Source organism: Crinia signifera, chromosome 4 (genome assembly GCF_055691185.1).
Source record: "Crinia signifera chromosome 4, ASM5569118v1, whole genome shotgun sequence".
Classification (NCBI taxonomy): domain Eukaryota; kingdom Metazoa; phylum Chordata; class Amphibia; order Anura; family Myobatrachidae; genus Crinia; species Crinia signifera.
In genome coordinates this window covers 302135999-302157800 of record NC_139220.1, presented here as the reverse complement: position 1 = coordinate 302157800, position 21802 = coordinate 302135999, and the positions used below count along the sequence as shown (strand labels likewise).

General features: G+C 47.9%; 2 protein-coding genes across 3 annotated transcripts in view; one reads left to right on the top strand and one right to left on the bottom strand.

Annotated features, from left to right (window-relative positions):
• The window catches only part of PALM3 (paralemmin 3), a 77070-nt gene that overhangs the window by 32558 nt on the left and 22710 nt on the right, over positions 1-21802 (bottom strand). The gene's annotated exons all lie outside the window — the stretch shown is intronic.
• Positions 8107-21802, top strand: part of MISP3 (MISP family member 3) — a 29626-nt gene continuing 15930 nt past the window's right edge. The window contains exons 1-2 of one of the 2 annotated variants that reach the window (XM_083185318.1): positions 8107-8413; positions 14870-14961. The gene's annotated coding sequence lies outside the window, so the exon portion shown is untranslated. Of the gene's footprint in view, positions 8414-12423; positions 12557-14869; positions 14962-21802 lie in introns of those variants that run through there. The other variant, XM_083185319.1, reaches the window with a different exon arrangement.

Genomic DNA, 21802 nt, shown 5'->3' with positions numbered 1-21802 from the left:
TTCTCCCTATGCTTGCGTGGGTTTCCTCCGGGTACTCCGGTTTCCTCCCACAATCCAAAAATATACTGGTAGGTTAACTGGCTCCCAACAACAAACAAACCCTAGAATGTCTGTGTCTGTGTGTGTACATGTGGTAGGGAATATAGATTGCAAGCTCCACTGGGGCAGGGACTGATGCGAATGTTCAAATATTCTCTGTACAGCGCTGCGGAATATGTGTGCACTATATAAATAACAGTTAATAAATAAATAATGCAGATGAGTGTCAGTGCATATGTGTATATGTGGAAGTGTGTTACCCCTTAGGGAGCATGTAGCAAACCTGCACACTAAAAAATGCTGAAGAGGCAACGAATTTACAAATCGGCGTAGGGGGTGCTGTTCCCAACAGTCAGAGTAAACCTAATTCAAGGAGGGAAAAGGGACTGTTATTGGGGATGCACTATTTAGTAGGCCTCAAACTTTACTTTTATTAAGGATAAGTTAATAATTTATTTTGGTATTCTTATGGAAAACACAAGACCAGTGAAATAGTAATAGGGTTAACATCACAAACAATTAATAGATATGGCCAAGTTACTGAAACAATTGGTACTGTAGTGTCACAGTGCCACTTACGTAGTCAGCGTAGTGTCCCTGTAAGCATCGTGTTCCCGCAGCCAGCGCAGTCAGCTTGTGTCTGGGGATCTGGTGGTTACCGGCGCTGTGTAAGGCGCTCACTAGGCTTGCAGGGGACAGAGATGTAGCTCGCGGGGACGGTACGACTACGCAGGGCTGCCGCGGGGACACTACGCTGTGCTGCAGTTGACAACGTTGCATGGTGCCGTGAAACTACACAAGTTCCAAACAATTTGTTATTATTTGCCAAAGTAGTCAATTAAAGTCTGTTGTAATGATAGATTACCAACTTTCTACTGCCATCTTGTGGCCGTGTAGTGCAAATCTTCTTTTTATGTTAATTTCCAAGCTGCAAATACCGTACTCGTTTGCTGCTTGGTATAATATGATTTAATTGGATTGGGTCATTTGTTATGAACCTTTTTTTGTACAAATCCTCAAGCAGTTACTAATTATTTAGTTGCTTTATTGCAATAAAGCAGCTAAATAATCAGTAACTGCTCAAGGCCATATCTATTAATTGGCATCAGTTATGCCACGTTATTTAAGTGAACAACCCTCTAGGATCTTATAAACCCACATTAATTGAATAGCAGTATTTGAATTATTTATTATCAACGATCTTTGCTATACTCAGGAAGACCTTTTCAGAGACTCACTTGTGGAATTTGAATACACTATTCCAGAGGTTCCCAAACTTTTTTGAATCACGGCACCCTAGGGTATCAGAATATTTTTCAGGGCACCCCTAGGCCAAAGTTTCTTACCAAGAATAATAAAAAAATGAAATAAGTTGTGCTTAAATGTCATCCTTAGGACCAGCTATGTGGTGAGGAACACGATTCACTTCTGTTTCCCCACATATTTTATAATTGGAAGCCCCAAGCACTGATTTTGCCTGTTTCATTGGCCATAAATAATTTGAATTGGTTCTGGACCACCAACCTGAGGCACCCCTGCAAGTGCTCCGAGGCACCCCAGGGAGCCTAGGCGCACAGTTTGGGAACCACTGCACTATTCCATCATTTTGAACACTAGTTGGGATCGTTTGGTCTACAACAAGTTGGTCGACGTGGGTCTAGGTCGACATGGGGTTTTTCACTGTTTTTTTTTTTTACCCGAATGTCGACACAGTCGACATGGACACCATTGTCGACATGGACACCATTTCCAATGCACCGCTTCGCTCGCAGTGCTTCGGGCACGGTGCATGGTAGGGCATCAAATACCGCCTGTCGGCACAAAGAAAAAAAGTGAAAATCCACATGTTGACCTTCCTTTTGACTGTCGACTTAGACCATGTTGGCCTAATGACCTGTTGACCTAAACCCATGTCGACCTAACGGTGTCGGTCCAATGATTGTCGACCAACTTGCTGTAGACCCAATGACCGTATCCCGTTCTTGTCCATGTTTGTGATTTTAACCCTATTACTATTTCACTAGTCTTGTGTTTTCAATAAGAATACCAAAAGGGAATATAAACTTATCTCTTATATATTTGGCTACATCTGTCACTCAAAGTGGGTGTCTGTGTCTATAACGCTCTGTTCCTGGACTTTCCTCTTAATGTGTGATTGCCTTCATCTGTGCTGAACACCTTTCTGAGAAATTAACCTGTTTAAAACAGGTGATGGCAATCATACATTAAGGGGAAGTCTAGAAACAGAGCATTGTGTCCCTCCTGGAGAGGGTCATGTTGGGAGGTATGTGACAGAGAACCAGCCCAGTGAGCCCACAGACAGTGCCAGACACCCACTGCCTTCCCATGTTGCCCAGCACTGCTACTCCACAGCCACCAGGTGAGCGCCCCCCTCCCGCGATTTGCGGCAAAACCTCCCCCCCGCGCGCCCCCCCCCCTCCCGCGATTCGCGGCAAAAACACCAGCTCCCCCGCGACCCCCCCTACCGCGGTTCGCAGCAAAAACACCCCCCGCGACCCCCCCTCCCGTGATTCGCTGCAAAAAGAACCCCACCACGACCACACCCGCAATTCGGGGCCGCACCCCCCCTGCGACCCCCCTCCCGCGATTCGCGGCACCCCCCTGCAATTCGCAGCAGCCCCAGGATTAAATGGCACATGCAAAACACTGACATGGCTATGGTCGACAATGAAAAAGGTTGACATAAGTTTTTGAAGATTTATTTTTAATTTTTTTTATTTTTTCATATTCATTGTCATGTGTCGACATGGACACCAATGAAGTGGCACACTTATGTCAACATTTACATGTGTTGACCTTTCTGTGTTGATTTTTTTCTTGTGGCGATTCGCGTCACACCCCCCCGCAACCCCCCCTCCCGCGATTCGCGGCAACCCCCGTGACCCCACACCTCCCGCAATTCGCGGCAACCCCCCACCGGAACCCCTGTGAACCCCGCCCTCCCGCGATTCGCGGCACCCACCCCGCGACCCCCCCTCCCGCAATTCGCGGCACCCCCCCGTGATTCGCGGCTGCTCCAGAATTAAATTGCACATGGAAAACACTGACATGGCTATGGTCGACAATGAAAAAGGTTGACATGAGTTTTTGAAGTTTTTTTTTTCATTTTTTGAATATTTTCATATTCATTCTCATGTGTTGACATGGATACCAATGAAGTGCCACACTTATGTCAACATTTACATGTGTTGACCTTTCTGTGTTGATTTTTTCTTGTGGCGATTCGCGTCACACCCCCCCCGCAACCCCCCACAACCCCCACTCCCGCGATTCACGGCACACACACACACACACCTGCCCCGCGATTCTCGGCACCCCACCCCGTGACCCCCCCTCCCGTGATTCACGGCACACCCCCGCGACCCCCCCTCCCATGATTCGCCGCAACCCCCGCCCCGTAACCCCCCCTCCCGCGATTCGCGGCACCCACCCCCGCGACCCCCCCTCCCGCGATTCGCGGCACCCCCCCCCCCCGCGATTCGCGGCAGCTCCAGAATTAAATTGCACATGGAAAACACTGACATGGCTATGGTCGACAATGAAAAAGGTTGACATGAGTTTTTTTTTTTTCATTTTTTGAATGTTTTCATATTCATTCTCATGTGTCGACATGGACACCAATGAAGTGCCACACTTTGTCAACATTTACATGTGTTGACCTTTCTGTGTTGATTTTTTCTTGTGGCGATTCGCGTCACACCCCCCCGGAACCCCCACTCCCGCGATTCACGGCACACACACCCCCCCGCGATTCTCGGCACCCCACCCCCCCTCCCGTGATTCACGGCACACCCCCCGCGACCCCCCCTACCATGATTCGCCGCAACCCCCGCCCCCGTAACCCCCCTCCCGCGATTCTCTGCAATCCCTCCCCTCCCGCGATTCGCAGCATCCACCCCCCCACAACCCCCCCTCCTGCAATTCGCGGCACCCCCCGCGACCCCCCCTCCTGCAATTCGCGGCACCCTCCGCGACCCCCCCTCCCGCGATTCGCGGACACCTAAGTTGCAATACAGGGCATCTTTCATACAATTCTAACCATATTTCTCATATACAAACGTTCACAAATTAAGGGGGCGCAGCCCCTTACGACGGTGTGAAGAGCGCCCGTAGGGCGCGATGAATCACCTAGTCCTTAATATAAGTCAAGTTTCAAACCTACTAAATAGTGCGTCCCCGATAACAGTCCCTTTTCCCTCCTTGGATCAGGTGTATATGTACCAGTGTCCATTTTATTACAGATGTGTATTATGCATATGAGGGTGTGTTTAGGTGTATATTACACAGGTGACTCAGTACAGGTGTATATTATGTAAATGAGTCAATACAGGTGTATATTATGTAAATGAGTCAATACAGGTGTATATGTAGCAGGTGGTTTTTATTACGGGTGCATAGTGTTCATTCTACCATTGCCATCTTTGATAACGCATGCAGTTCCTCTTCCCTGCCTGTTGTGTCGCTGTAGTGCTTCTAGCACAGTGCTGTCTGTATATCAGCACTGATATGCAACCCAGACCTGTGCTATAAACCCCACATGTTATACAAGTGAGTGCCAATATAGGTATATATTACATGGATTAGTGTCAGCACTGGTGTATACTGTACAGGTGAATGTTGGTACATATGTGTGTCATACAGGTGAGTGTCGGCACATGTGAAGTGCACACCTGTGTGTGAGAATAGGTGTGTCCGACACAGGCGAGTATACTAAGCCCTTGCATGCTACAAGTGAGTGTCAGTGCAGGGGGTATGGCAGCTACATAACTAGCATAGAGGACAGGTACTCTGGCTGTGTTATAGGGCTGTGATAAAGCTGTTGTATGTTAGAGGTATTGCACAATGCTAGGTATACAGATTACACTGTGGTCCTTTCATGCTCTACTGAATTCACTGATAAAGGAACATGATTAAACCAAAGTGAAATGTAATAGAGTAGTGTAGCTGGCTTTCACAATATGCAGTGTGTCACAAAGGTAAAGCCTGATCTGTCAGTGGGTTCACCAATGGCTCAGTGCTTAGCATTGTGTTGTGAGTCCTAGAGACAGTATGGTGTCCCCAGAAGCTTCCACCGCTTCTGTCCTTGCCTCTTATTCTAATTAATTATGAGAATGTTTATTTACATAGCGCTTATCTCAAAAAGACTCAAGGCGCCATACAGAAACCATGAACACAACACTGAGGCGAGAGGCAGCCATTTTGGCTCATAAATTGCAACTTTCCCGGCGGGGAGGCGCGTAAAGTATTGTTACGCCACTGAACAAAATAATGACTGAATAAACTCTTCCACATGTTATTCTTCCTGCCCATGGAAGTACCACAAGAGACCTCCATCTGGAGAACACCCACGGCCGAACTGTGTCAGATGACGCCTGTAGGCCATAAGGGCAGATGGCAAAGTGGTAATTTAGAGTGTCCCAGTATCCAGGCAAGGAGTTTATTATGGAATTGTTACATGCATTGTTACAGTTTTGCTATTACGGAATGCTAATGCTATGTCAAAACATTCTGGCATGTGTAGTTTCACAAGAACTGGAGCGCCAAAAGTTGGCAAGGCCTGATCTATATACGTAGACCATAATACATAATGTGGAACACACGCGCACACATCTCAGCATTATGCAAGGAAAGGTCCTGTGGCGGCAGGAGCAGTGTGACCCGGTAAAGCCTCTTCAGGACCTGAGCGGCCATAAATAAACAGTCACACATAGCAGCCACCCCTTACCAAGACTATGGGGGGGGGGGGTTTCAATCTAGGATTCCGATTGTAGGAACATCTTGACAGACGGACTCCCGGGCTGTTTTTGCTCAGCTCAGCTGTCGAGTGCCGGAAGTTGGGCATGTCGGTGAAAACTGTAGCGGATGGTCTAAAGACGGCCGTGAATTCATCAATCTGTGGACGTTTATGACAAATCCGATCCGACTTGTTCTAAAGTCCGATCTCTTTTGTCGTAATCTGCCTTCAATGCTGTCGGAAACTGCAGCGTTGAATAAGCGATGGCGGAAATAACGGCCTGGCAAGATGCCCTAAACATACTATACGTACAGCGTCCTGTGCAGTGTGCAGCCACAACATAAATAATATATATATATAAAGCTTAACTTCGGTCAGAAAAAAGTGTATGACTTCTGGGGTGTGAGCGTCTGGAAAGTCCCCAGAAGAAACCAGATAAGCTGTAGTGATCACCCAGGAATGAGGGAACTTCCAGAACAATCTCACTCGTCTACCTGAGGAAGGGCACCTGGACGGTGAGTTCTGGATCGTGGTGATATCAATCCTAAAGCTGGCTTGATTATGGTCTTCAGAATGGTATGATTTAAAGGGGATGGAAAATCCAAATTCAATATTCTTATAAGAAAAAACCTCAGCAGCAGGTGTGACATCAGGGATGACAAATGCCCGCCGGACATGTCACTTCCTCATCCGTTCCACCACGTTCATCCAACTGGTGAGGAGAGGAAGGATGCAAATTATTTAAGTTGTCTATATTCCAATATCAACAACCTGAGGAACCCTGTCCAAGAAGGACAGAATAAAAAATGTCTTATGGTGTGTACACACGGTGAGATTCCCTGGCTAATTCGACTTAAGATTCGAGTGCTATGCAATTTTTGCTATCTCTGTACTTTTTACATACAATTCATACAATCTACATTAGATTTGCACTATATAGTCATTGCTGCCCTGTCTATCTGGGTTTCCATTTGTGCTGTCCTGGGAACACGCATCGGGATCGCAAGGTAAAAAACCTGTGCGATATGCATGCAATCTGACTATATAGTCACAATCTAATGTCAAATCTCACGTGTGTACACAGCATTAGAACTATAATAATGGGGAATATTATACAGGTATTTATTTATTAGTTATTTTATATAGCGCACACATCTTGTATTTATTTACAGAGAAAATTTGGACACTCACATCAGTCCCTGCCCTAGTGGAGCTTACAGTCTATTTTCCCTACCACATATACACACACACTCAGATAGGTTTCATTTCTATCATGAGGAACCCAGGCAAGCCCGGGGAGAATATACAAACTCCGCACAGTTAGGGACATGGTGGGAATTGAACCCATGACCTCAGTGCTGTGAGGCAGTAATGCTAACCATTACACCATTGGCGCTGAATATATTAGTACAGGTGTGTAGTTATAGAGGTAAGTGTAGAGTATGGAATGTAATATAGTGGTATATTAGTACAGGTATTAGTACAGGTGTGTATTATACAGGTAAGTGCAGTGTATGGAGGGTAATATAATGGTATATTAGTGCAGGAAAGTACAGTATATTGCAGGTAGGTGCAGTGTATGGAGGGTAATATAATGGTATATTAGAACAGGTGAGTACTATGAAGTGTCAGTACATGTGTTGGCATATACTGCAGAAGTGACAGTACTGGTATGTATTATATAGGTAAATGCAGAGTATGGAAGGTAATATAGTGGTATGAGTACAGGTAAGTACTGCAAAGTGTCAGTACAGGTATATATTATACAAGTAGGTGCAGTGTATGGAAGGTAATATAGGTGTATATTCATACAGGTATGTAGTATACAGGTAGGTGCAGAATATGGAAGGTAATATAGGTGTATATTAGTACAGGTGAGTACTATGATGTGTCAGTACAGGTATGTAGTATACAGGTAGGTGCAGTATATGGAAGGTAATATAGGGGTATATTAGTAGTACAGGTGAGTACTATGATGTGTCAGTACAGGTATGTAGTATACAGGTAGGTGCAGTGTATGGAAGGTAATATAGGTGTATATTTGTACAGTGGAGTACTGTGACCTCTCAGTACAGGTATGTAGTATACAGGTAGGTGCAGTGTATGGAAGGTAATATAGGTGTATATTAGTACAGGTGAGTACTATGATATGACAGTACAGGTGTGTAGTATACAGGTAGGTGCAGTGTATGGAAGGTAATATAGGTGTATATTTGTACAGGTGAGTACTATGACATCTCAGTACAGGTATGTAGTATACAGGTAGGTGCTGTGTATGGAAGGTAATATAGGGGTATATTAGTAGTACAGGTGAGTTCTATGATATGTCAGTACAGGTATGTAGTATACAGGTAGGTGCAGTGTATGGGAGGTAATATAGGGGTATATTAGTACAGGTAAGTACTATGACATGTCAGTAGAGGTAAGTATTATGCAGGTAAGTGAAAGGCTAGGTGAATGAACATACCTTTTTTGCCCTTCTCTGTCCTCAGTACCAGGCAGTCCCAACCAGTCACCAAATGACACAATCAGCTCATTGTATCGCTGTGTGACACAGGACAAACTCAAGGTGAAAGCAGCAGTAAGCAGAGGAATTGGTGCAGGGACAGAGGCAGCCAGGTAAGAGCTCGGCGTACTCTGGGCACTGACAGTTGTCAGTCAGTAAGAAGCTCTACAGGGGGCTGCCTATATGGTGGGCATTATAACATGGAGCAAAGTGCTGGGAATTATGTAATATAAGCATTTATGGAGTGCACAATACAGGATAACATGAAAGTGACAGCAGTAATAGAATCCAAGGCTTGTAAAGAAGCAATAAAAGCAAGAGGGCAAAAATGCTAAAAGGAGGACGTTATAGAATGCTAAGCGCGTGTAGGGGAGCAGTGATAGAATGCTGAGTGCTTGTAGGGGAGCAGTGATAGAATGCTGAGCGTGTGTAGGGGAGCAGTGATAGAATGCTGAGCGCTTGTAGGGGAGCAGTGATAGAATGCTGAGCTCTTGTAGGGGAGCAGTGATAGAATGCTGAGCGCTTGTAGGGGAGCAGTGATAGAATGCTGAGCGCGTGTAGGGGAGCAGTGATAGAATGCTGAGCGCTTGTAGGGGAGCAGTGATAGAATGCTGAGCGCGTGTAGGGGAGCAGTGATAGAATGCTGAGCGCGTGTAGGGGAGCAGTGATAGAATGCGGAGCGCTTGTAGGGGAGCAGTGATAGAATGCTGAGCGCTTGTAGGGGAGCAGTGATAGAATGCTGAGCGCGTGTAGGGGAGCAGTGATAGAATGCTGAGCGCGTGTAGGGGAGCACTGATAGAATGCTGAGCGCGTGTAGGGGGAGCACTGATAGAATGCTGAGCGCGTGTAGGGGAGCACTGATAGAATGCTGAGCGCATGTAGGGGAGCACTGATAGAATGCTGAGTGCTTGTAGGGGAGCACTGATAGAATGCTGAGCGTGTGTAGGGGAGCAATGATAGAATGCTGAGCGCGTGTAGGGGAGCAGTGATAGAATGCTGAGCGCGTGTAGGGGAGCAGCGATAGAATGCTGAGCGCGTGTAGGGGAGCAGCGATAGAATGCTGAGCGCGTGTAGGGGAGCAGCGGTGGACTGCTGAGTGCGTGTAGGGGAGCAGCGGTGGACTGCTGAGCGCGTGTAGGGGAGCAGCGGTGGACTGCTGAGCGCGTGTAGGGGAGCAGCGGTGGACTGCTGAGCGCGTGTAGGGGAGCAGCGGTGGACTGCTGAGCGCGTGTAGGGGAGCAGCGGTGGACTGCTGAGCGCGTGTAGGGGAGCAGAGGTGGACTGCTGAGCGCGTGTAGGGGAGCAGCGGTGGACTGCTGAGCGCGTGTAGGGGAGCAGCGGTGGACTGCTGAGCGCGTGTAGGGGAGCAGCGGTGGACTGCTGAGCGCGTGTAGGGGAGCAGCGGTGGACTGCTGAGCGCGTGTAGGGGAGCAGCGGTGGACTGCTGAGCGCGTGTAGGGGAGCAGCGCCGGTGGACTGCTGAGCGCATGTACAGTGAGTTTGTGTAATTGAAAAGTGATCAGATAGAACTGTAATAAAGCAGTAATAGAATGCTGAGTATATGGCAGTGTTGTTCAACCTCTATACCATGGTACACTAGTGTGCTTTGAGCTGTTTCCAAATGTGCCACCAGAGCTAGAAATGTCAACACTAGTTTACAACCACCACCACCAGTACAACTGTTATTAACTGGGGTCTTCCTGCTCCAGTCCTGTCTCTGTATCCTGGGCACATGAGACCACACCTTTCTGACATCATTGGACCAGATGTGCTGGCTCCTCCTCCTCTTATCATCCACTTACCATCAATGGTTGGTGGTGGCTGTTGTCGCTCCGTCTGCCACATCAATGGTGTCAGTATCCGTTCTGGTTCAAGAAGCTTCCAGGGCTGCAGAGAACATGAATCTGATTTAGAGAAGATGAGTCACAGGGAACTGGGTGAGGAGATGCCTGGGTGTCCTGCTGTTACATACCTCCCAACTTTCCAGATTTTTTGCGAGACAATCCCAGGACTTGCGGCCATAGCATCCCCAAGAGGCCCCACCCACTTTCTGAAGAGACTGCACACACCCTTTTTTTGTACCGCCGCACAAGCATCCCGATCAGCAGGATTACAATGTTGGGAGATATACTGTTATACTATCCCCACCCTCCCTAGGAGAACATAATACCAGTTAGTGGTGGAATGCGGAGTGCGTAGGGGGCCAGTGGTGTAATGCCAAGCGTGAGCGGGGGGCAGTGGTGGAATGCAGAGTGCGTGAGCGGGGGGCAGTGGTGGAAAATTGAATGTGTATGAGAGAGCAGTAAAGGATGAGGAAAGTAGACAAGAAGACGAAAAAGGGTACTTGTTTAGTTTCACGGCGCCCGATATATCGGATGCGATATAGGCTGATATATCGGCCGATCCGAAGCGATTTTTTTACTTGTTCATAACCCCACTATCCACTACGCATGGAGTTGATTTTATATAGTTTGGCGAGCGCAGTCATGATCTGGCACGACAGCCGTGACCCTGGCCCGTCTTCATTTTGTTCAACCGCATATCGCCAGGTGCGATTCAATGTCCCGCCTGATGATCGGCAAAAAGGGGGTGTGTCCGAGTAAATGGCCGTGAAATGTCGAGATTCGGCCGCGATAGCGACAATTCACGGCCAAAATCGACAAAACAGGGCCCATTCTGTCGATCTGTCTCTTGAATGATGTCGGGCAAGACAGCATTGAATAGCCGGTAGCCGCTATTTCCCCTGTCGCAAATTGCGGTGGGGATTGAATAACCCCCTTTGTCTACAGTTACCCATACTGAGCGTTTTGGGAGCACCACCGACCATTTACTGTTTTTTATTTTTATAATAAAAATATTATTAGCATACCTCTCGGCATACCGCTCCCTGCACTGCCCGACCCCACGCAGTGAAGCCACAGCGTGGGCAGCGCTGCCCGACCCATTCGGTGTAGCCACAGCCCGACCCCGCCCCCACCCAGACCGTCACCCGAGTGTCACTGACAGTGAGCGACAGGCTGGACCGTCCGGACTCCGGGGTAGCCACGCTGTGTGAGTACTAGTACTCATAGTATGTGTATGTGAAGCTGCTGGGCTGGTGACCAATTTGAGCAGGCCTGGGGACAAGTTAGGCTGCACCGCGGTGAGATTGACAGGAACAACAAGCCAATGGGTAGCTGGGCTGGAGAAGAGGCATCTAAAATTTTCTCAGTGCTTACCGAAGAGAGGCGGGGCTCCGGCTGCTAGTGGGTTTGGCTGCATGTATTGTGTGACTGTGAGCAGGGCAGCCGAGGGGGGGGGGGGGGTACTAATTACCCAGGCCCAGGCTTGCTGGAGGGGCCCTGGTCTGACTCATCCCTTCCCCCTCCATCCCTCCCAGGTAGCAACAGCAGCACACCAGGGTTGCCTACCCTCCCGGAATGGCCGGGAGGGTCCCTGAAATCGGGTCCTCCTCCCGGCCCCCCGGAAAGGGGGGAAACCCTCCCGCATTAACCCCAATCCCCCGCGATCTGCCCCTCGGCGGGGGGGGTCCGTGAGTAAAATGACGCGATCGTGCCATTTTAACCCCGCCGTGCAATGCCTGAAATACCGGCATTGCACGACGGGGGGCGTGGCTAAAATGACGCGATCACTGTATGCACGCCTCCCAACAGGGAAGCCCGTCTGTGGCTCCGCCCCCAATCTGTCTCTTAAGCTCCAGGCGATAGCCCCGCCCCCCTGTATAACGGAGCTGGCTGCCCTCTCCCGGAAGGCAGCCAGCAAAAGTCGGCAAGTATGCAGCACACACTTCTACAGCATGTGGTGTGCTGACAGCAGGCTCAGCATGAGCATCTCACTGACAGCGTGAGAGGTCATGCTGAGCCTACTGTGAGCACAGCACATGCTGTAGGTGTGTGCTGCTGCTGAGTTTAGAGTTTTCTTTCACCCTCCTCTAAACATTTTCTGGGCGTGGCCTAAGTGCAGGAGGTGGCCACACCTCCCACACTTAGACCACTCCCCCAAAATTTTAACGGGGCCCGGCATTCCTCTCGGCTGCCCTGACTGTGAGTAGGTGAGAAGAAATCCTGCAGACCCCAGGACTCGGAGGGTGGAGGCAATGTGAGGCCGGGCATGGCAGAGGAGGCCCAGAGGGTCATCTGACTTAGAGAGCCGGGTGGAGAGTGAGAGAAGGCTGCTGCTGTGCCTGCGGGATTAACGCACACTGTATGAGGGAACATGCATCACTTGTAATGACAGTCTCTCCGTATCCCTTGTGGGTGAGATATGGTGCCCATATATTGTACATGGGCATTACGGTGCGTTATATAGTATGTAATGGGCATTACGGTGCGTTATATAGTATGCAATGGGCATTACAGTGTGTTATATAGTATGTAATTGGTATTACGGTGTGATATATAATATGTAGTGGGCATTACGGTGTATTATATAGTATGTCATGGGCATTACGGTGTGTTATATAGTATGTAATGGGCATTACAGTGTGTTATATAGTATGTAATTGGTATTACGGTGTGATATATAATATGTAGTGGGCATTACGGTGTATTATATAGTATGTCATGGGCATGACGGTGTGTTATATAGTATGTAATTGGCATTACGGTGTATTATATAGTATGTAATGGGCGTTATGGTGTGTTATATAGTATGTAATGGGCATTACAGTGTGTTATATAGTATGTAATGGGCATTACGGTGTGTTATATAGTATGTAATGGGCATTACAGTGTGTTATATAGTATGTAATGGGCATTACAGTGTGTTATATAGTATGTAATGGGCATCACGGTGTGTTATATAGTATGTAATGGGCATTACGGTGTGTTATATAGTATGTAATGGGCATCACGGTGTGTTATATAGTATGTAATTGGCATTACGGTGTGTTATATAGTATGCGATGGACATTAAGGTGTGTTATATAGTATGTAATGGGCATCACGTGTGTTATATAGTATGTAATTGGCATTACGGTGTGTTATATAGTATGCGATGGACATTAAGGTGTGTTATATAGTATGTAATGGGCATTAAGGTTACATAGTTACATAGTAGGTAAGGCTGAAAAAAGACTTGCGTCCATCTAGTTCAACCTGGTATAGATATCCATTGCTGATTTGGTAGGTTCTGGTATTTTACAGACAAATTATATTTCTTATTTGTACCCATGGATGTTTTTCTCCAGTAAATGTTTGTCCAACTTTGCCTTGAACGCATTTAATGAGCCAGCCGTTATCACCTCTCTGGGAAGAGAGTTCCAGAGTTTGACTGTTCTGACCGTAAAGAAATTCTTTCTACTAGCTGAATGAAATCTTTTTTCTTCTAATCTATACTCATGCCCTCGCGTCCTAGATTCCTTTCTAGTAGAAAATAGGGTGTGTGACAGTTCCTTATATTGGCCCTTGATATACTTGTACATGTTGAGCATGTCCCCCCTTAAACGTCTCTTTTCTAATGTAAATAGTCCCAAATTGCTTAATCTCTCCCCGTAGCTTAAATTCTCCATTCCCCTAATAAGCTTTGTTGCTCGCCTTTGGACTTTTTCTAATTCTATGATGTCCTTTTTATAGTGTGGGGCCCAGAACTGTACTCCATACTCTAGGTGAGGTCTCACCAATGCTTTATATAGTGGCATAATTACCCTTGAGTCCAAGGTGTGTTATATAGTATGTAATGGGCATTACGGTGTGTTATATAGTATGTCATGGGCATTGCGGAGTGTTTTATAGTATGTAATGGGCATTACGGTGTGTTATATAGTATGTAATGGGCATTACAGTGTGTTATATAGTATGTAATGGGCATCACAGTGTGTTATATAGTATGTAATGGGCATCATGCGTGAACTTATGTGTAATTGGTATGACGGCATGTGACTTTATGTGTAATGGGTATTACAAAACTTGCTAAAATGTGCAATGGGCATTATGGTGTGTGGTATAATGTTAGGCTGCGCCCCTTTCTTTCTGCGCAAGAGCCCCGCCTACTTTAAATCGGGGGGGGGGGGCGAAACACGCCCTTGGTCCAGGCACCGTGGCACCTCTGGTACACCACTGGTACCAGGTGTGCCAACTGTGTGTTGGCATAGAGCAATGAGAGTTTGGATATTACATTGGCAGACTGTATGAGGGGCAGTGTACACCATGAATAGTGTAAGCGCAGTGGGTGTGGCATGCAGGTTAGGGTGAGTGTGGTGGGGACGCACAGGTACTTGGAAGCACTGTACCGTGGTGGAGGGTACAGCACGGAGGATGAGGAGATAGGGGTGTACAATGCTGTGTTATTAGTGTAAATACAGAATGTTGTGCTTCTGTTTGCGGTTCTAAAGATTATAGTCTGTACTAATAAGTGTTTTACCTGTTCTGTGACCTGGATGGATGGGTGACAGCCAGGGGAAGGAGTAAGATTGTACATTATTATATAACCTAATCTGAACGCTGCTCTCTTGTGTATGCTGCCTCCAGATTGATGTGTCAGAGAGGTCGAGTACATACTGTGTACATGTGTTTGTGCATTAGGTGACTGCTGTCATCTCCCCTCTCACCAGCGACTGTCTCTTTTACTAGCACACTGCAAATCTCCTCTCAGCAAGACCTTCCCGTCTCACACTGCGTCCCCATCCGTGAACCGCGCCTCGACCCAGACATCCGCAGGAGAGGTAAGTCCCGCTATCTCCCCAAATGCTGGATATACACCAGCAGCCTCGCCTGCAAAACTGCTAATTAACCCTTTGAGTGCCATTGTGAATTGGTCAAAATAGGTGTGAAAATTGCCAAGCAGACATTTTTATTCCTCATAATGACCTGTAATGTATATAGGAAATATAATCTTTTCTTGTTTGAATTTATATAACAAATGTGAGCGACGTCGGCATTTTTAGCGAATATTTTGCACCTCTCACAGTGACGCTGCCACTCAAAGGGTTAAATTGAATTGAAGTTTTTTTTATTTCTGAACAATTCAGTGTAAAATAAAAATAAAAAATAGTCCATTAGCATTTAAGTTGTTGGACAGCATTTAAAAATATAAAGAAATTATAATACCAATAAAGTATACGTTAAATGCCTGCAGCACAGAGGTAACTGGTTTTAGAGGTTAGTGAAGGCTCAATGACCTTATATTGATTGGCAGGTCAACAGCCTACATGTCAGGAACTCTTTGCCAGCAATTATGAAAGAGGACAGCAGAGGGAGCCCCAGAGCTACCTAGAGTCACATGCATCAATGTTTTCTGGCAGTTTAGCAATGTCCTACTACGTCAGTGGTTCCCAAACTGTGTGCCTAGGCACCCTGGGGTGCCTCAGGACACTTGCAGGGGTGCCTTGGGTTGGTGGACCAGGATCAATTCATATTATTTATGGTCAATGTAACAGGCAAATCCAGTGCTGGTGGCTGCCAATCATAATATATGTGGACAAACAGAAGCAAATCCTGTCCCTCACCAGATAACTGTGACATATAAACACAATGCACTTAATTAAAAAAAAAAAAAAACAGAATTTCTCGATAAGAAGCATTTGGCGTAGGGGTGCCATGAAAATATTTTGATGCTCTAGTGCGCCATGATTCAAAAAAGTTTGGGAACCCCTGTACTACGTTCTTCATTATTTTTTGATCTCCCCCCTCTCTTATATACTCACAGGTAAGTCTGTGACTTATGGTTCAGTAAATCTGTTCGTAATCAGGACACAGTGATTGTTGCATGTTTCTTTGGAAGCGGGTGAAAGGTTTACAGCAAGCAGTCCAAACTGTGGCCCTCCAGTTGTTGTGACACTACACATCCCAGCATGCTTTGCCATAGTTTTAGCATTCCCCAAAAGTAAAATTATGGCAAGGCATAATGGGACTTGTAGTTTCACAACAGCTGGAGGGCCAAACTTTGGACATGCCTGGACAGTGTCTAGGAAGACCGTCCATAGGTCGACACCAAAAGGCTGACATGCAAAAAGGTCATGAGAAAATCGACACATAAAAAGGTTGACATGAGTTTTTCGCAATTTTTTTCTTTTTTTGGAACTATTTCATACGTTACCATGCACGTGGACTGCAATAGGGAATGGTAAGCCTGAAGTATGGTGAGCTCAGGGAGCCATGTGACGGTACGTGATACTCTAATTTGGGGTCCATTTCAACGTCGACCTTGGAGCATCCAAGTAACACTGCCTCCCAGTGACCCCACCTCAATGAGTGACATCACAATATCCTAAGTTCAGGGGGGGCGGGGCTAGCACGGGCGTATTGCCGCCGTATTATGGTACCGCCCACCTCTATGTCAGCAGTTCTCTCATAGCGACCCAGTATAATGTAGGAGGAGATTTGTCGCTTTGCGCTGAATGTGTGAAAGTAAACAAGGGCAGGGCCCCGGTGGTTTATTATTTATTTATTTTTCTTCATCCTTCCCTGGATGGTCCAAGCTAAATACAAATCTATTTGTCAAAGCTACTAAGAAAGGAAACTCCTGTGTGCTCTAATAAGAGCGAGGTCAAATTGACTTTAGTACATAACAGTAGTCAAACATTTATCTCCTGTGTAACCAGCACACAGCAAAGATGAAAAAAAACATGGGTCATTAAAGGGTTAATTTACTGCTTCCCCCCCCTGATTCCTTTCTCCGTGGTAACCATGAAGTAATATTGCCAACGCATCATGTTTACACAGCTTGTTCACGCATGACCGGAGCACGGGTGCATGAGTCCACAGCTCATGCCAAGTGCCGGGAATGCGTGAACAGGTCATAGAGACTTAGCACATGTGTATAGCTGACTGTTATGGATAATTTGGGACGTGCCCATGGAGTCCGGGCCGGCCCAGTGTAATAGAGTTCATACACTCCCTTCAGTGCATTCGGCACCCATGGCGTATATATGGTGGTGGTCTCTTCATAGTCTGACTCTTCTCTGTGACTTGAAACTCCATTTCCCTGATAGGGAGGATGATTGACCACCGATGGTTAGCGGGCGGTGGTCCCACCGCTGGTAGGGGAGACGCATGCTGAGAATCCGTGGTGGCGGTCCCATGTGGAAGGGTTTGTCCATGTATAACCGCGGTCTCTATATGTGAGGCACCCAGCGGGTAAAGGTTTCCTGACCATAGATGGTGTGTTCCTCAATGAGCAACTCAAGGCCCAGGGGTGAGTGAGGGCCGGATTCATATGTACATAAACCCAATGGATTGCATACATCTATGTATACATCTTCGGTGCTCAGACGTGTACCTGAATCAAGTTCACAGTAGGGAGGTATGCAGTGGCGTAACTAGAATTTACCTGTCAAAAAAATCATGCTCGTTGCCAGGGGTTACATGCTCGTTGCCAGGGGTTTCTTATTCATTGACAGTGGAATATATAACTTCCAAACAGCAAAATGTTACTCAGGATCTCTAGCATTTGTCCAGCTGGACCTTTAGCATCTGTCTCCTCCAAGGCGGCGGCCATTATTGGAGGGACATTTTCAGCCGATTCTATACAGACAGCCAGACCCATTGGAATCTGCTGAGACCATGTGCCCACATAGCGCCGGCTGCCTCAAGCTACCTCTTGGGCTGCAGTGCCCCTGTTCTGCCACCGGAGTTCCGCACTCGCTGCGCTTGGCACAGTTTACTATTCCCAATCAGAATCAACTGATAATAATAATGTATGGAAAAAAAATGTTGACCTTTTTTATCAACCAAATACTGCAGCTGAGAGCACCTATCTGAGAGCTGCGTTGGAGTCTGCATACTGCTGTCTCATGTGTGCAAAGAGAGGCAACCTGAGTGGGGTGACCATCTGTATATCGCTGGTCATTATGGAGCAGAGTGTAGCAGATGTGTGGGGTGACCATCTGTTTATCGCTGGTCATTATGGAGCAGAGAGAGGCAGACTGGGTGGGGTGACTATCTGCATATCGCTGGTCATTATGGAGCAGAGAGAGGCAAATGTGTGGGGTGACCATCTGTATATCGCTGGTCATTATGGAGCAGAGAGCGGTAGACTGGGTGGGGTGACTATCTGCATATCGCTGGTCATTATGGAGCAGAGAGGGGCAGATGTGTGGGGTGACCATCTGTATATCGCTGGTCATTATGGAGCAGAGAGAGGCAGACTGGGTGGGGTGACCATCTGTCTATCGCTGGTCATTATGGAGCAGAGGCGCAGATGTGTGGGGTGACCATCTGTATATCGCTGGTCATTATGGAGCAGAGAGAGGCAGACTGGGTGGGGTGACTATCTGTATATCGCTGGTCATTATGGAGCAGAGAGAGGCAGATGTGTGGGGTGACCATCTGTATATCGCTGGTCATTATGGAGCAGAGAGAGGCAGACTGGGTGGGGTGACCATCTGTATATCGCTGGTCATTATGGAGCAGAGAGGCAGATGTGTGGGGTGACCATCTGTATATCGCTGGTCATTATGGAGCAGAGAGAGGCAGACTGGGTGGGGTGACCATCTGCATATCGCTGGTCATTATGGAGCAGAGAGGCAGATGTGTGGGGTGACCATCTGTATATCGCTGGTCATTATGGAGCAGAGAGAGGCAGATGTGTGCGGTGACCATCTGTATATCGCTGGTCATTATGGAGCAGAGAGAGGCAGATGTGTGGGGTGACCATCTGTCTATCGCTGGTCATTATGGAGCAGAGGCGCAGATGTGTGGGGTGACCATCTGTATATCGCTGGTCATTATGGAGCAGAGAGAGGCAGACTGGATGGGGTGACTATCTGTATGTAGCTGGTCATTATGGAGCAGAGAGAGGCAGATGTGTGGGGTGACCATCTGCATATCGCTGGTCATTATGGAGCAGAGAGAGGCAGATGTATGGGGTGACCATCTGTCTATCGCTGGCCATTATGGAGCAGAGGCGCAGATGTGTGGGGTGATCATCTGTATATCGCTGGTCATTATGGAGCAGAGAGAGGCAGACTGGGTGGGGTGACCATCTGTATATCGCTGGTCATTATGGAGCAGAGAGAGGCAGATGTGTGGGGTGACATCTGTTTATCGCTGGTCATTATGGAGCAGAGTCGCAGATGTGTGGGGTGACCATCTGTATATCGCTGGTCATTATGGAGCAGAGAGAGGCAGACTGGGTGGGGTGACCATCTGTATATCGCTGGTCATTATGGAGCAGAGAGGCAGATGTGTGGGGTGACCATCTGTATATCGCTGGTCATTATGGAGCAGAGAGAGGCAGACTGGGTAGGGTGACTATCTGTATATCGCTGGTCATTATGGAGCAGAGAGAGGCAGATGTGTGGGGTGACCATCTGCATATCGCTGGTCATTATGGAGCAGAGAGAGGCAGATGTGTGGGGTGACCATCTGTCTATCGCTGGCCATTATGGAGCAGAGCGAGGCAGACTGGGTGGGGTGACCATCTGTATATTGCTGGTCATTATGGAGCAGAGAGAGGCAGATGTGTGGGGTGACCATCTGCATATCGCTGGTCATTATGGAGCAGAGAGAGGCAGATGTGTGGGGTGACCATCTGTATATCGCTGGTCGTTATGGAGCAGAGAGAGGCAGATGTGTGGGGTGACCATCTGTCTATCGCTGGCCATTATGGAGCAGAGAGAGGCAGACTTGGTGGGGTGACCATCTGTATATCGCTGGTCATTATGGAGCAGAGAGAGGCAGACTGGATGGGGTGACTATCTGTATGTAGCTGGTCATTATGGAGCAGAGAGAGGCAGATGTGTGGGGTGACCATCTGCATATCGCTGGTCATTATGGAGCAGAGAGAGGCAGATGTATGGGGTGACCATCTGTCTATCGCTGGCCATTATGGAGCAGAGGCGCAGATGTGTGGGGTGACCATCTGTATATCGCTGGTCATTATGGAGCAGAGAGAGGCAGACTGGGTGGGGTGACCATCTGTATATCGCTGGTCATTATGGAGCAGAGAGAGGCAGATGTGTGGGGTGACATCTGTTTATCGCTGGTCATTATGGAGCAGAGGCGCAGATGTGTGGGGTGACCATCTGTATATCGCTGGTCATTATGGAGCAGAGAGAGGCAGACTGGGTGGGGTGACCATCTGTATATCGCTGGTCATTATGGAGCAGAGAGGCAGATGTGTGGGGTGACCATCTGTATATCGCTGGTCATTATGGAGCAGAGAGAGGCAGACTGGGTAGGGTGACTATCTGTATATCGCTGGTCATTATGGAGCAGAGAGAGGCAGACTGGGTGGGGTGACCATCTGTATATCGCTGGTCATTATGGAGCAGAGAGAGGCAGATGTGTGGGGTGACATCTGTTTATCGCTGGTCATTATGGAGCAGAGTCGCAGATGTGTGGGGTGACCATCTGTATATCGCTGGTCATTATGGAGCAGAGAGAGGCAGACTGGGTGGGGTGACCATCTGTATATCGCTGGTCATTATGGAGCAGAGAGGCAGATGTGTGGGGTGACCATCTGTATATCGCTGGTCATTATGGAGCAGAGAGAGGCAGACTGGGTAGGGTGACTATCTGTATATCGCTGGTCATTATGGAGCAGAGAGAGGCAGATGTGTGGGGTGACCATCTGCATATCGCTGGTCATTATGGAGCAGAGAGAGGCAGATGTGTGGGGTGACCATCTGTCTATCGCTGGCCATTATGGAGCAGAGCGAGGCAGACTGGGTGGGGTGACCATCTGTATATTGCTGGTCATTATGGAGCAGAGAGAGGCAGATGTGTGGGGTGACCATCTGCATATCGCTGGTCATTATGGAGCAGAGAGAGGCAGATGTGTGGGGTGACCATCTGTATATCGCTGGTCGTTATGGAGCAGAGAGAGGCAGATGTGTGGGGTGACCATCTGTCTATCGCTGGCCATTATGGAGCAGAGAGAGGCAGACTTGGTGGGGTGACCATCTGTATATCGCTGGTCATTATGGAGCAGAGAGAGGCAGACTGGATGGGGTGACTATCTGTATGTAGCTGGTCATTATGGAGCAGAGAGAGGCAGATGTGTGGGGTGACCATCTGCATATCGCTGGTCATTATGGAGCAGAGAGAGGCAGATGTATGGGGTGACCATCTGTCTATCGCTGGCCATTATGGAGCAGAGGCGCAGATGTGTGGGGTGACCATCTGTATATCGCTGGTCATTATGGAGCAGAGAGAGGCAGACTGGGTGGGGTGACCATCTGTATATCGCTGGTCATTATGGAGCAGAGAGAGGCAGATGTGTGGGGTGACATCTGTTTATCGCTGGTCATTATGGAGCAGAGGCGCAGATGTGTGGGGTGACCATCTGTATATCGCTGGTCATTATGGAGCAGAGAGAGGCAGACTGGGTGGGGTGACCATCTGTATATCGCTGGTCATTATGGAGCAGAGAGGCAGATGTGTGGGGTGACCATCTGTATATCGCTGGTCATTATGGAGCAGAGAGAGGCAGACTGGGTAGGGTGACTATCTGTATATCGCTGGTCATTATGGAGCAGAGAGAGGCAGATGTGTGGGGTGACCATCTGCATATCGCTGGTCATTATGGAGCAGAGAGAGGCAGATGTGTGGGGTGACCATCTG